Here is a 12863-nt window from a genome sequence, read left to right as displayed (position 1 = left end):
CCTCAATTAGGTACTATAATTACCCCCATTTAATTATAGAGGAAACTGAAGCACAGAGAGGCTAAGTTACATGCCCAAGGTCACATAGTTAAAAAAAGGCACAGTGCTGGAATTTGGACCCAAGTAGTATGACACCAGAGTTGGGCTCTTACCACTCCTCAGCCCTTCTCAGTCTCACTCAAGTGATCTGGGCCCTTTCTGCTCCCATAGCCTCTTGTGCACACATCTTTATTATATTCTTATATTGAAATTTTGTATTTATTGATTGGTGTTCCTAGAAGAATGAGAGAATTCTGTTATTTATATTTACAAAAGTAGAGAAAATAATGAACCCACATTACTATATTTCTATTCATTAGAGACAATGAATCCACGTATACCCATCAGTCCAATGCAGCACTTATCAACATTTTGCAACACTTGCTTCAATTACCTTTGTTTTCTTTCTGGGTTTTCCTGAAGTATTTTTTTTTCTTTTTTTTTTTAATAATATAAGATTTATTTATTTATTTATTTATTTATTTATTTTGGCTGCATTGGGTTTTCTTTGCTGTGCGCAGGCTTTCTCTAGTTGCGGCGAGCAGGGGCTACTCTGTTGCGGTGCGCGGGCTTCTCATTGCTGTGGCTTCTCTTGCTGCGGAGCACGGGCTCTAGGTGCGCAGGCTTCAGTAGTTGTGTTGTGTGGGCTCAGTCACGGGCTCTAGAGCGCAGGCTCAGTAGTTGTGGCGCACGGGCTTAGTTGCTCCGCAGCATGTGGGATCTTCCAGGACCAGGGCTCCAACCGGGGTCCCCTGCATTGGCAGGCGGATTCTTAATCACTGTGCCACCAGGGAAGCCCTCCTGAAGTATTTTCAACCAAAACCCAGAAACCCAAAATTTCACATTCTGAAATTTCACCTGTAAATACTTAAGTAGAATCTCTTTTAGAAGGACATTTAAAAAAATATAACCATAATCTCATTATCACACTGAACAAAATTAATATTAATGAGTACCTTCTTGATCATGAGTTTCTTGAGGGCAGAAATCATTTCATCCCCTGGTTATCTAGTACATCCCTGATATATGCTGGAGTTTAATAAATGTTTGTTGTGATTCAAAAGGTTGTTTTTAAGTTGATAAGAACCATGACATTTATCCTCCAGAAACAATGTTATAAATAACAATCAGGTTCTCAGGTTAACTGACAACTCTCATTTAATCTACAATGATTAGATTAAATGGCACTAACGTGTAGGCCTGAGCCCCTGGGAGCCTTAAATCCTAAACTATTTTATCTTTGATTATTGAGTCTAGGGAAATCCTGAGTCTAATTTAACCTAGCCCTGAGTTTTCTTGTTCCCACTGTCAATCTGCAGAGGACATAAAGACAAGGGCTAGATTGGGTGGGAGGGTTCATTGGTAAAGATTTCTTAGAAGGAAATATGGCAGAATCCAGCGAAAAAATAATATATTCTTTTTTTTATAATAAATTCTGGTTTATTTTTGGGTGATAAAGAAATAATATATTCTTCAAAGAAACTTTTTCATGGAAATACTCCTGCATATGTGCTAACAAGGTAGTCATTGTTTGTTATAGCTTAAAAAATTGGAGACAAACGTAAGTGCCATTATCAGGGGTATAGTTCAATGAATTATGGTTCTTCCACTTGATGTAGCACCAAGCAGCTGTTGAAGAATGAGGTAGAGCTGTGCATGCTAATGTCTTGTCATGTCATTGTGGGGGAACCACATTGCAGAATAGTATGTGTGTCTGACTTCATGTGGATAAAAAAGTGTGTGCACGCATCTACCTCTTTATGTCAAGGCATTCTAAAAAGACAGGAAGGAGCAGCACTAAACTGTTAGTGGTGGCCAGTGGGTTGGAGAGTAAAAATGGGGTAGAATTGAAGGGGACTATCATATTTTACTCTATGTACCATAGTATTAAATGAATTTTTTTAAAAATAGAAATGTATCAGAGTTTTAGATGATTTTATATCAAATTTTTAAAATCAAGGGCTTGATATATGCAAGGCACTATACTGAAAACAATTTTGACTGATTTGAAAGTGTAAAAATATGAAACTATACTCTTGAGGTTGAGAAGAGCAAAGCCTAAAATGTTTTCTAAATGTTATAAATAGAGTGAACTTATTCTACAAGTCTTTATTTAATATCTCCTGTTTAATGGGCACTGTGAGCCGTGCTGGGAGAGACAGAAGTGTGTGAAATAGTCCCAACTCTCCTGAACCTTGTAGCCACTGGGAAATATACCATGTGTGTCAAGTAACAGTGATGGCTGAGGAGGGCCTGAGGAATGACAGAGTGTCACAGATATGAATTGTGCCTCAGGATTTTTAAATTTTAAGCTCAGATTTTAAAAATGAATCCCCCATCTCACTTTTTATTTAATTATAGTTTCAGAATGTCATAATGTCTAATTTGTGGATTACCCTGGAGTCATACATAAGTAGTTCATAGAAAACTGGGACTACTTTTACACATTAAAAAGCAATGACAACAGTAGTAAACACACAGAATTTACATTGCCTGTCCAGCTTACAAATGTCACCTCTTCCTAGTCCCATCCATCCATCCATCTATCCATCCATCCGTTTATTCACTCATTCAACAAATATTTATTGAATGTCTGCTTTAGCGTTGCTCTAGGAGATACTGTATGTGTAATAGTAAAAAACAAAGTATTTTATTTTAGAAAACACATTTTAATATTTAAAAATACTGAGGGTCTCAAATAGAACAGTGTGATTCCTGTGCAGAAGTAAGGGGCAAATGTCATTAAAGCTTTGCTTATTGCATTTCTTTCTTATTATGCTCACAGGCTGATTTTATTTCTTATTATGCTATGACTGGTTTTTAAAAATCTCTGCCAAAACACCTAACACATTGGGCATGTTTCCTGGTAGTTAATGATTTGGGACTTAATTGAAATACATAATTAGAAAATAAATGTTAGCAAAGCCTGAGTTGATTTACAAGTTACTAAAGCAAAATAAAACATAAACCTCTCAACTTTTACTTCACCTTGAACATGTAGATGTTTAAAATATAGGCTGTCCAATTTGACAGTTCCTAAAGTCTCTTCAATGTCAGTGTGTCAGGCTTTTATTTCTCATCTCAAAATAATTGTTGAAAGATATTGAGGACTGATCATAAGCAAGGTTTCACAACCTTTTTCTTTTTAACTTTTTATTTTATATTGGAGTATAGTTGATTAACAATGTTGTGTTAGTTTCAGTTGTACAACAAAGTGATTCAGTTATACATATACATGTATCTATTCTTTTTCAAGTTCTTTTCCCAATTAGGTTCACAACCTTTTTCTTAATTGATCAGTACACTTTGATGTTTATATCATGAGATCATTGGTGAAGATGTTACAGTGGCCATTAATTGATAAAATCAATAGAACAGGGAATTTGGAGACGGAAAAGTCAAGGCTCTGCCACTGCTATTTGGTGACTTCTGCAAATTACAATTGAACTCTCAGTTTGTTTTCTCAGCTACCAAATAGTGGAGGATTTATTAAAGGATTAAGCACAAATACACTAAAAATGCTTTAAAAGCTATAAATCACTATAGATATTTTATGTTTGTATTCGTTATAACATTACTCTAGATAAACAGCACTTATTAGAAACCAACAGTAGACATTATATTAGTGGTGAAACAGTATTCTCATGTCAGGAACAAAACAAGGATGTCTGTTTTCATCATCACTATTTTCAACATTGTTCTGTACTTCGAGACCAGCATTATCCAACAGAACTTTCTGCAGTGATGGCAATATTCTCTGTCTGTGCTGTTCAGTATAGTAGCCACTGGCCACAAGTGGCTACCTAAATGTAAATAAATTACAAGAGAATTAAATTTAAAATTTAATTGCACCAGCACTTGCACTAGCCACTTTTCAAGTGCTCATTAGCCACATGTGGCTAGTGGCTACCATATTGGATAGTGCAAACACAGAACATGTCTCTCATTTTAGAAAACTTTATGGGACTAGAAGTTCTATTTGTTTACAATTATAGAATAATGTTTAATTATAATCACATATCTATCCATCCACCAATCTATTTTATTTTTTATGCATTTTAAAGTTACAGACATCAATATACTTCTCCCCTAAACTCTTTAGCATGTGTATCATTAACTGTAGTTCAGCACTCGTTTATGCTTCAACAGATAAAATTTTACATACAGTGAAGTGAATAAATCTTAAGAGTATTAATAATTACTGACAAGTGAATACATCTGTGTAATCCAAAACCTAACAAGATATAGAACATTACCATCACCCCCCATGTTTCCTGATTCTTCTTCCCATGCATTCTCTGCCTCCATCCCCAAATTCTGATTTTTTCAATATAAACTAGTTTTGTCTGTTCTGGAACATCACATAAGTGAATCAAACTTCATGTATTCTTTTGTATAAGCCTTCTTTGACTTATAATGTTTTTGAAATGCTTTTGAAATTCATCAGTGTTGTTCCATATATTGATACTATATATCAATACCTTTATATTGTTGAGTTGTATTCTGGTATTGTATTATACCATAGTTTATCTGCATTCCTGTTGATAGACACCTAGTTGCCAGTTTGGGCTATTATCAGTAGAGCTTCTGTGAATATTCTCATGCAAGTCTTTTTGTGGACCTGTTTTCATTTTTCTAGGAATGGAATTGCTGGATCATAGCATAAGTATATGTTTGTTTGCTGCTAATGTATGGGATTAAATTGATTTTTGTATATTTACCTTTATAGTATGACTTTGCTAAATTCACTTATTAGTTTTAGTAACTTTTGTAGATTCTTAAAAGTTTTCTATTGTAAACAATCATGTCATCTGTGAAAAGAGACCCTTTACTTCTTCCTTTCTGATCTATATGATGTTTATTTCTTTTTCTTTCTTTATTGCACTGGTGTTCAATAGAAATGGTGAAAGTGACCATCCTTGCTTTGTTCCTTATCTTAGGGAGAAAACATTCAATTTTTCACCATTAAATAGTATGTTAACCGATTATTTCTATAGTTGCCCTTTATCAGATTGAGAAAGTTACTTCTAATCCTAATTTGCTGAAAAAAAATTTTTAAATAAATTTATTTATTTACTTTTGGCTGCGTTGGGTCTTTGTTGCTGTGTGCGGGCTTTCTGTAGTTGTGGCAAGCGGGGGCTGCTCTTTTTTGCGGTGCGCCGGCTTCTCACTGTGGTGGCTTCTCTTGTTGCAGAGCACAGGCTCTAGGCGCGTGGGCTTCAGTAGTTGTGGCACATGGGCTCAGTAGTTGTGGCTCGCAGGCTCTAGAGCACAGGCTCGGTAGCTGTGGCACACGAGCTTAGTTTCTCCACAGCACGTGGGATCTTCTCAGACCAGGGATCAAACCCGTGTCCCCTGCGTTGGCAGGTGGATTCTCAACCACTGCGCCACCAGTGAAGTCCCAAGATTTTCTTTAAATGTTTGATAAACTTCACCAGTGAAGTTATCTGGGCCTGAAGTTTTCTTTGTGGGAAAGAATTTGATAACCAAGTCAGTTTCTTTAATAGATATAGAACTAGGCATGTTTTCTATTTCATGTTGTCTCAGTTTTGGTAATCATATAATTTTCGAGATACTTGCCTATTTCATGTAAGTTGTTGAATTTACTGATAATAAAGTTGTTCATTATATTCTTTTATCTTTTCAATGTCTGCAATTTCTGTAGTGATATCACTTCTTTATTCCCAATATTGGTAATTTGTGTTCTATCTTTTTTTCTTGACCAGTCTACCTACAGATTCCCCCTTCCCAGTTTTTTTTTTTTATTGGAGTATAGTTGATTTACAGTGTTGTGTTAGTTACTGCGGTACAGCAAAGTGAATCAGTTATACATATACCTATATCCACTTTTTTTTTTTTTTAGATTCTTTTCCCTTATAGGCCATTTACAGAGTATTGAGTAGAGTTCCCTGTGCCCAGTTTTTTTTATGAGGAGCTTTTTATTTTTTTTATTTTTAATTTTTTATTAAAAAAAATTTTTTTTTTGGTGGTACGTGGGCCTCTCACTGTTTTGGCCTCTCCCGTTGCAGAGCACAGGAGCACAGGTTCCGGACACGCAGGCTCAGCGGCCATGGCTCACGGGCCCAGCCACTCCGCGGCATGTGGGATCCTCCCGGACCGGGGCACGAACCTATGTCCCCTGCATCGGCAGGCGGACTCTCAACCACTGCGCCACCAGGGAAGCCCTATGAGGAGCTTTTTAGATAAATTATCTAGTGCTGTATAAATCACCCAAAGCTTAGTGGTTTAAAACAGTAGTATTCATTTAATACCTCTCACAGTTTCTCTATGTCAGGAATTCAGAAGTGACTTGGATACCCAGTCCTGTCTTGGAGTCTCTGTTAATATTGTGATCAGGTGTCATTTGGGTCTTCAGTCATGTGAAGACTTGAGTAGGGCCGGAGGATTCACTTCCCAAGTGACTCATTCACATAGCTGGCAAGTTGGTGTTGACTATTGACAGGAAACCTCAGTTCCTCTCCATGTTGGCCTCTACACATGTCATGGTAGCTGGCCTCATGTGCTTGCCAATCTTTGATTGTGAGGTTATATTTGCTTACTTTTAATCTGTGGGAATCCTGTGGACCTAAATTAGGGAGGCTTTCTTCCAGAGAGAATTTGGTCTGCTTTTGCCAGGAACCATTATCGAAGTGGCCTGAAGTAAGAGAGTTCAGTTCAGTGCCCCCCTGCCCCCGTCTACTGCTAGCCTGAGGATTAGAATCCTGGTTTCAGTGATGCTAAGGATTTTTCCCTTGTGGGTTACCTCGTATTTATAATTTGTTTACTGATCACTGCTCCCAGTTCTGATTTCATTTCTTGGTTGTTGGGTTTTTATTGTTTTGTTTGGTGAACAAACAAAAGTTCCCTTACTTATGGGGATCTCAGCAATGTATTTGAAGGTGTTTTTTACCCAGGATCTAATTGTTTTGTAGTTGAAGGGTCTTTCAAGGAATATGGTCCAGCATATTGCTAGAACAGAAATATCCCATTCACTCTCCAGTTTACTTCAAGTCTGGCTTTTTTCTTTACCCTCCAGTTTGCCAAGGTTGACAGTAACCCCCTTGTTAACAAACCTAATATATTTTCACTCAGCCTCTCAGCAGCATTGACACAGCTGACCATTCATTTATTCTTTCATCTAGTATGAGCTGAGTACTGTTTTGGATGCTAGAATGAACAGAATAGACAAAAATTCTAGAGATAGAAAACAGGCAGTAAACAATAAACATAATTAACAGATATATAAGGGACTTCCCTGGCAGTCCAGTGGTTAAGCCTCCATGCTTCCACTGCAGGGGGCTTGGGTTCAACTCCTGATCAGGGAATTTAGATCCCGCATGCTATGCTGTGCTGGCAAAAAAAAAAAAAAAAAAAAGATATAAAAAAGGCAAAAGGTAGTAAATGCTTTTAACAAAAATTGGAGCAGGGCAGAGGGCCTCAGGAATCCTGAAAGCGAGGTTGAAATTTTTAAAGGGGCAGGAAGAGTAAGCCTTATTGAGAAAATGATATTTGAGGAAATACTTGAAGGAGGTAACAGAGTAGTCCATGAGGATATGTGAAGGAAGAACATTCTAGGTAGTGAAAACAACCAGTGTAAACTCCTGAAGCAGGATTGTGCGTGTGTTTTCATGAAGAGGTCCAGTGTAGCTGGAACAAAGTGAGCAAGGGAGATATAATAAAAGGTAAGATCAGATAGGGAAGGGGGGCTGACAAATCATGTCAGAGCCTGTAGGACACTATAGAGACTGACTTTTACTGAGATGGGAAGCCATTTTTTGAGCAGAGTTATAATATGAACTGACTTTTTTTTTTTCCACCACACTGCATGGCTTGCAGGATCTTATTCCCAACCAGGCAACCAGGGGTTGAACCCGTGACCCCTGCAGTGAAAGCATGGAATCCTAGCCACTGGACAGACAGAGAATTCCCTGAACTGACTTGTTTTTAAATGATCCCTCTGGCTGCTTACTGTGTTGATAGAAAGCCATAGGAGATCAAGGATGGGAAGGAGATCAAGGAGATCAGGAAGACCACTTGAGATGCTATTGTAGCCATCTTTCTGCTTGACCCTTTTTCCTCTCTTGGGTCAATTACTGTATCTCCAGATTTTTCTCTTGCCTTACTAGCTGTTTCCTTCTCTAGTTCCTTCTCCAGCACATCTTCTCCAATTTCCAAATGTTGGAATACCTCAGACTTGGTCCTAAGATCCTTCTTGTATCTAGGTCCATTCACTGGTGATCTCATGCAAACCTCTAGCTTTTAATGGCTTTAATACCTATGATTTATGCTGGTAATGCACAAACTTGAGAGATTCAGCCCGGAGCTCATACTCATAAACCCAGTAGCCTACTTGCTATCCAAACTGGAACTCTTCACTTCTTGCCAAACCTTTCCTCTCCTAATCCAGGCTTTCACACCCCAGTAAATGACACTATATTTGCTCAAGCCAAAAAACAGTCATCCTTTTTTTTTTTTTTTTTTTTTTTTTTTTTTTCATGGTACATGGGCCTCTCACTGATCTGGCCTCTCCTTTGGAGCACAGCCTCCGGACACGCAGGGTCAGCGGCCATGGCTCACGGGCCCAGCCGGTCCGCGGCATGTGGGATCTTCCCGGCCCGGGGCATGACCCCGTGTCCCCTGCATCAGCAGGCGGACTCTCAACCACTGCGCCACCAGGGAAGCCCAACAGTCATCCTTAATGCCTCTCTTTCCTTTATTTCCACCAGTCCATCAACAGGATGTGTTTTTCTATCCCTGAATGGATGACCTATTTCCTCCACAATGCTATGTGTCAAATAACTTCAAAAATCTCAATGGCTTACATCGAATATTTATTTTTCTCACTCACAATACTGTAGGTCAGTTGGTGTTTGGCTGAGTTTGCCTGGGCTTGGCCTATTTGACTGCAGGCCACAGGATGGGTTGGGGTCTGTGTGTTCATTCTGGAGCTCAGGCTGAGGGGCAGCAGCTACCCCAGGGATGACCACATGGTGCTATCAGAAGCTCAGGAGTGAAAACCAGTCATGCTGGCACATTTCAAGCTTCTGCTCACATCACTTCCCATTGGCTGAAGCAAGTCACATAGACAAGCCTAAAGCTAAGGAGTGGGAAGTACACTCTATCCACTATGAGGCCACAGCAAGGGGGTGGCTATATAGTATATTATGGGGATTGAAGAATTGGTACTAATTATTCAATTACTCAGTCTCCCACAACCTCCTGAAGAATTGTATCTCTCCCCAAATCCACTATTAGCCTTCATCTCTTGCCCCAGACAGCTATCTCAGTTTTCATCATACCTAGAACAATGCCTGGCGTTAGTATATGCTCAGTAAAAATGTATTGAATAAACAACTCCCAGCTGATCTTCCTGGTTATATTCATCACTGTTCAGTCTCTTTCTACATAACAGCCAGGGTGGGGTTTTAAAACCGTAAATCCTATCTGTGATATAATAAAAAGAAATATATTTGGTCTTTGTCCCAAGTTCCAGGCACACAGCTACTAAATTTCTTGAAATTGCCTGAGTAATAAGAGTGATAGGAGCATCTTTTATTCTAATGACATGACTCTTGGTGGGTTCTAGATAGCTTCAAGGTGGGGGCTGGTTGCCAGAAAGACCAAACCTAGATTAGAGGCTTGTAACTTTCAGCCCCACCTCCCAACCTCAGGGGAGGGGAGAGGGGCTGGAGATTGAGATCAATCACCAATAGCCAATGATTTATTCAGTCTTGCCTATGTAATGAAACTTCCATAAAAACCCCTAAAGGACAGGGTTCAGAGAGCTTCCAGGTTGGCGAACATATTGAAATGGTGTTCACTGGGAGGGTGGTGTGCCCAGAGAGGGCATGGAAGCTCTCTGACCTTTCCCCCGTACCTTGCCCTATACATCTCTTCCGTTTGACTGTTTCCGAGTTGTATTCTTTATAATAAACTAGTAAACATAAGCAACGTGCCTTCCTGAGTTCTGTGAGCCATTCTAGCAAATAATTGAACCTGAGAAGTGAGTCATGGGAACCCCAGATGTACAGTCGGTTGGTCAGAAGTACACGTGGCAACTTGGGACTTGCAAGCTAGTTTCTAAAGTGGGGGCAGTCTCGTGGGACTGAGCCCTTAACCTGTGGGGTCTGCACTAGTTCCAGGTAGTTAGTGTCAGAATTGAATTGTAGGACACCCTGTTGATGTCTGCAGAGAACTGGAGAATTGCTTGGTGTGGAAAAACCCATACACATTTGGTGTCAGTTGTGAGTAAAAACAGCTCAGACTATCATATTAGTCCCAACTTAAAACCCTGCCGTGGGGTTCCCTTTGCTCTTGAACTCCTTACAATGGTCTTTATAAAGGCATCTCTTATCCAGCCAGGCCTGGCTCCCCAAACAATAGCATCTGGTACCACTCACTTCCCTCTGGCTAACTGCCCTTTTCTTCCTCAAATATTCCAATGCTTTTCAGCTGCAAGACCTTTGTACTTGCTGTTCCTTCTGCCTGGAATGCTTTTTCTCAAGATCTTGGCATGCTAGCTTTCTCTCATCCTCAGCTTCAGCTAAAGTGTCACCTCCTTAGAGAGGCCTCCCTGACCATCAATACTTAAAGACCCTCTTCCCATTCCACCCCTACCCCTGTTATGTTTTATCACCATCACCTTGTTTATTCCTTTCATTGAGTTTATCACTCTCTAAAATTACCTTGTTTTGTTTATCACTAATCTCTAGCACCTAGAATGGTGTCTGGCACAGGTTAAGTGCTCTATAAAAATTCATTATATGAGTATATGAGAAAACATTTCCTCCACATTTTAAAAGAAATTCTTTGCTATCTTTTATTTCAATCTGCTCATCCATATATAAAATGTTATAAGTAAGTCCAGATAAAATCAACTCAGGAGAAATAAAAATATTGCAATGTTTGTGTTCGTAAAGAAGAAATTAGGGACTGGAGTTGTTTCAGCATGTGTTGTGGCATCCTTGAAACTTGTGCCTCTAGGGCACTAATCTGTGGGGTTGAAGGTCTCAGTGAGGCCTCCTTCCACCTCCCTTACCTGACTTACCTTTTCTCTTTTTCCATTCTCATCCCTGCTTAACGTACGAGATTATTTACTTATTTACAATTATTGTTTGTGGCCTGTCTCCCCACTCCCACCCCTGCTGTGAGCTTCATGGGCACATGAAGGCAAGGATCCTATTCTGTTTTTTCTGGTACTCAGTAGATGTTCACCCAACTGTGGGATGAATGGATGAATGAATGAATGTTTCAAAGGAGAGAAAGGAATGTGGGAGGTCCTGAATCAATCTCTTCCTCCAAGTCTTCCCAGAGTAGGGTCACCCCCACCATTGCACAGTCTACCTCCCAAGACACTACAGGCAAAACCTCCACAAGGTATAAATGTTTTACTAGTTTATTCATTGTCAGGATGGCTTTACTTGTATATTTATAAATCTATCTTGTGTGCCTGTTGATGCTTTGTGTGTGAATCCTTTATTCACTCTAGAGCTAGCGTAAGGAGGAATTTAGCTTGGTATTTATGACATTGTGATAGGAAGTGACATCATGATAGGGCAAAAATCTGATGAAGTTGAGCTCAGTCCTGTAGAGGCTGTTTCCTCTATGACACAGACTACTTTTCCTCTTCCCACAAGAAAAGCCTAATAGTTGTTTAAATGCTAGATAAAGCTGAGCAGTTAAATTTATCATCAAGAAGGTATTGGAAGAAGAGGAGCAGGAGAGTACAAGAACTAAAAGTGTCACAACTTTGGTAGGAAGTGGCCACTTCAGAATCTTCCCAATTAGCAGGTGTGTTTCTCTTTTAGTTTCATGTTTTCTTAGGATGATGACATTAAAATATTCTGTTGTTGGTTATTTTTCACAAACCTTATTGTCGTCATGAAAACCCTCCAGTCCCTCAAAATATCAACAGAGAGAAATTTTTAAAAGAGGAACTGTTTTTTTTTCTTTGAAACAACTATGATGGGAGAGAAATTCTTCCTTTAGTTTGAATAGTCATACTTTTTAGTTGCTTGGAGGCGGTTACATATGAATCTTCATATAAACTTGTATCTCTCTCATTTAAAAGAAAAGATGAAAGAAGAGAATTAGCTGATTAATTATTTAAAATACTTGGTGCAACTGTTCCTTATGAATTAATCCAGGCACTTGGAAGACAATTAAACTCAGTGTTAATAACATTGCCAACCTTTTCCAGTATGCTGCACTCCAAATACTATTGTGTTTTCATTGACAACATTCACTATTACATATGCATGTGAAAAACAGGCCTTTTCATCAGAATTACTATAATAGCATTAAGGGATTATTATTTTTTCCAATTTCTTTGGAAGAAAATTCACTTAAATTAGATTATTTATTACTTGACTGCTCTCCTATCTTGCCTGTATTAGGTAACTGGAGTTCATGAAAGTATAAACTTCAGAATAAAAAGCATGATTTTATACATTAATGATTTCAAATAAAAGAGGAGTGTTAGTCTGTGCATCACTTCTTTTCGAGAAAGTTAAGTCTGTGTTCTGCTTAGGAGAGATAACACTTTTTGTCCCTGTACGTGGCCCCCCTGGTGTAACCATTAGTTGCTAATTACTTGCAAACAAATAAACAATTAACTCCTGGAGCTGCTGGCTGGGCCAGTGTTCATTGACATGCTAAAACTTTCTAAGACGGGATTTTAATTAGTGACGTTCTAAATCCAGCCCCCATCGTCAGCGGAGCCATAAGGTGAACGGCAGGAAGGTCCAGCCCGGTACACGTGGGGCTGAGCCAGCCAGGGAGGAGTCGAGAGGCCAGAGCTATAGCTCTGTGCAGCCCACACGAGG

The sequence above is a fragment of the Lipotes vexillifer genome, unplaced genomic scaffold (assembly GCF_000442215.2).
Source record: "Lipotes vexillifer unplaced genomic scaffold, Lipotes_vexillifer_v1.1 scaffold521, whole genome shotgun sequence".
Taxonomy (NCBI): domain Eukaryota; kingdom Metazoa; phylum Chordata; class Mammalia; order Artiodactyla; family Lipotidae; genus Lipotes; species Lipotes vexillifer.
Note: the sequence above shows the minus strand (reverse complement) of the source record.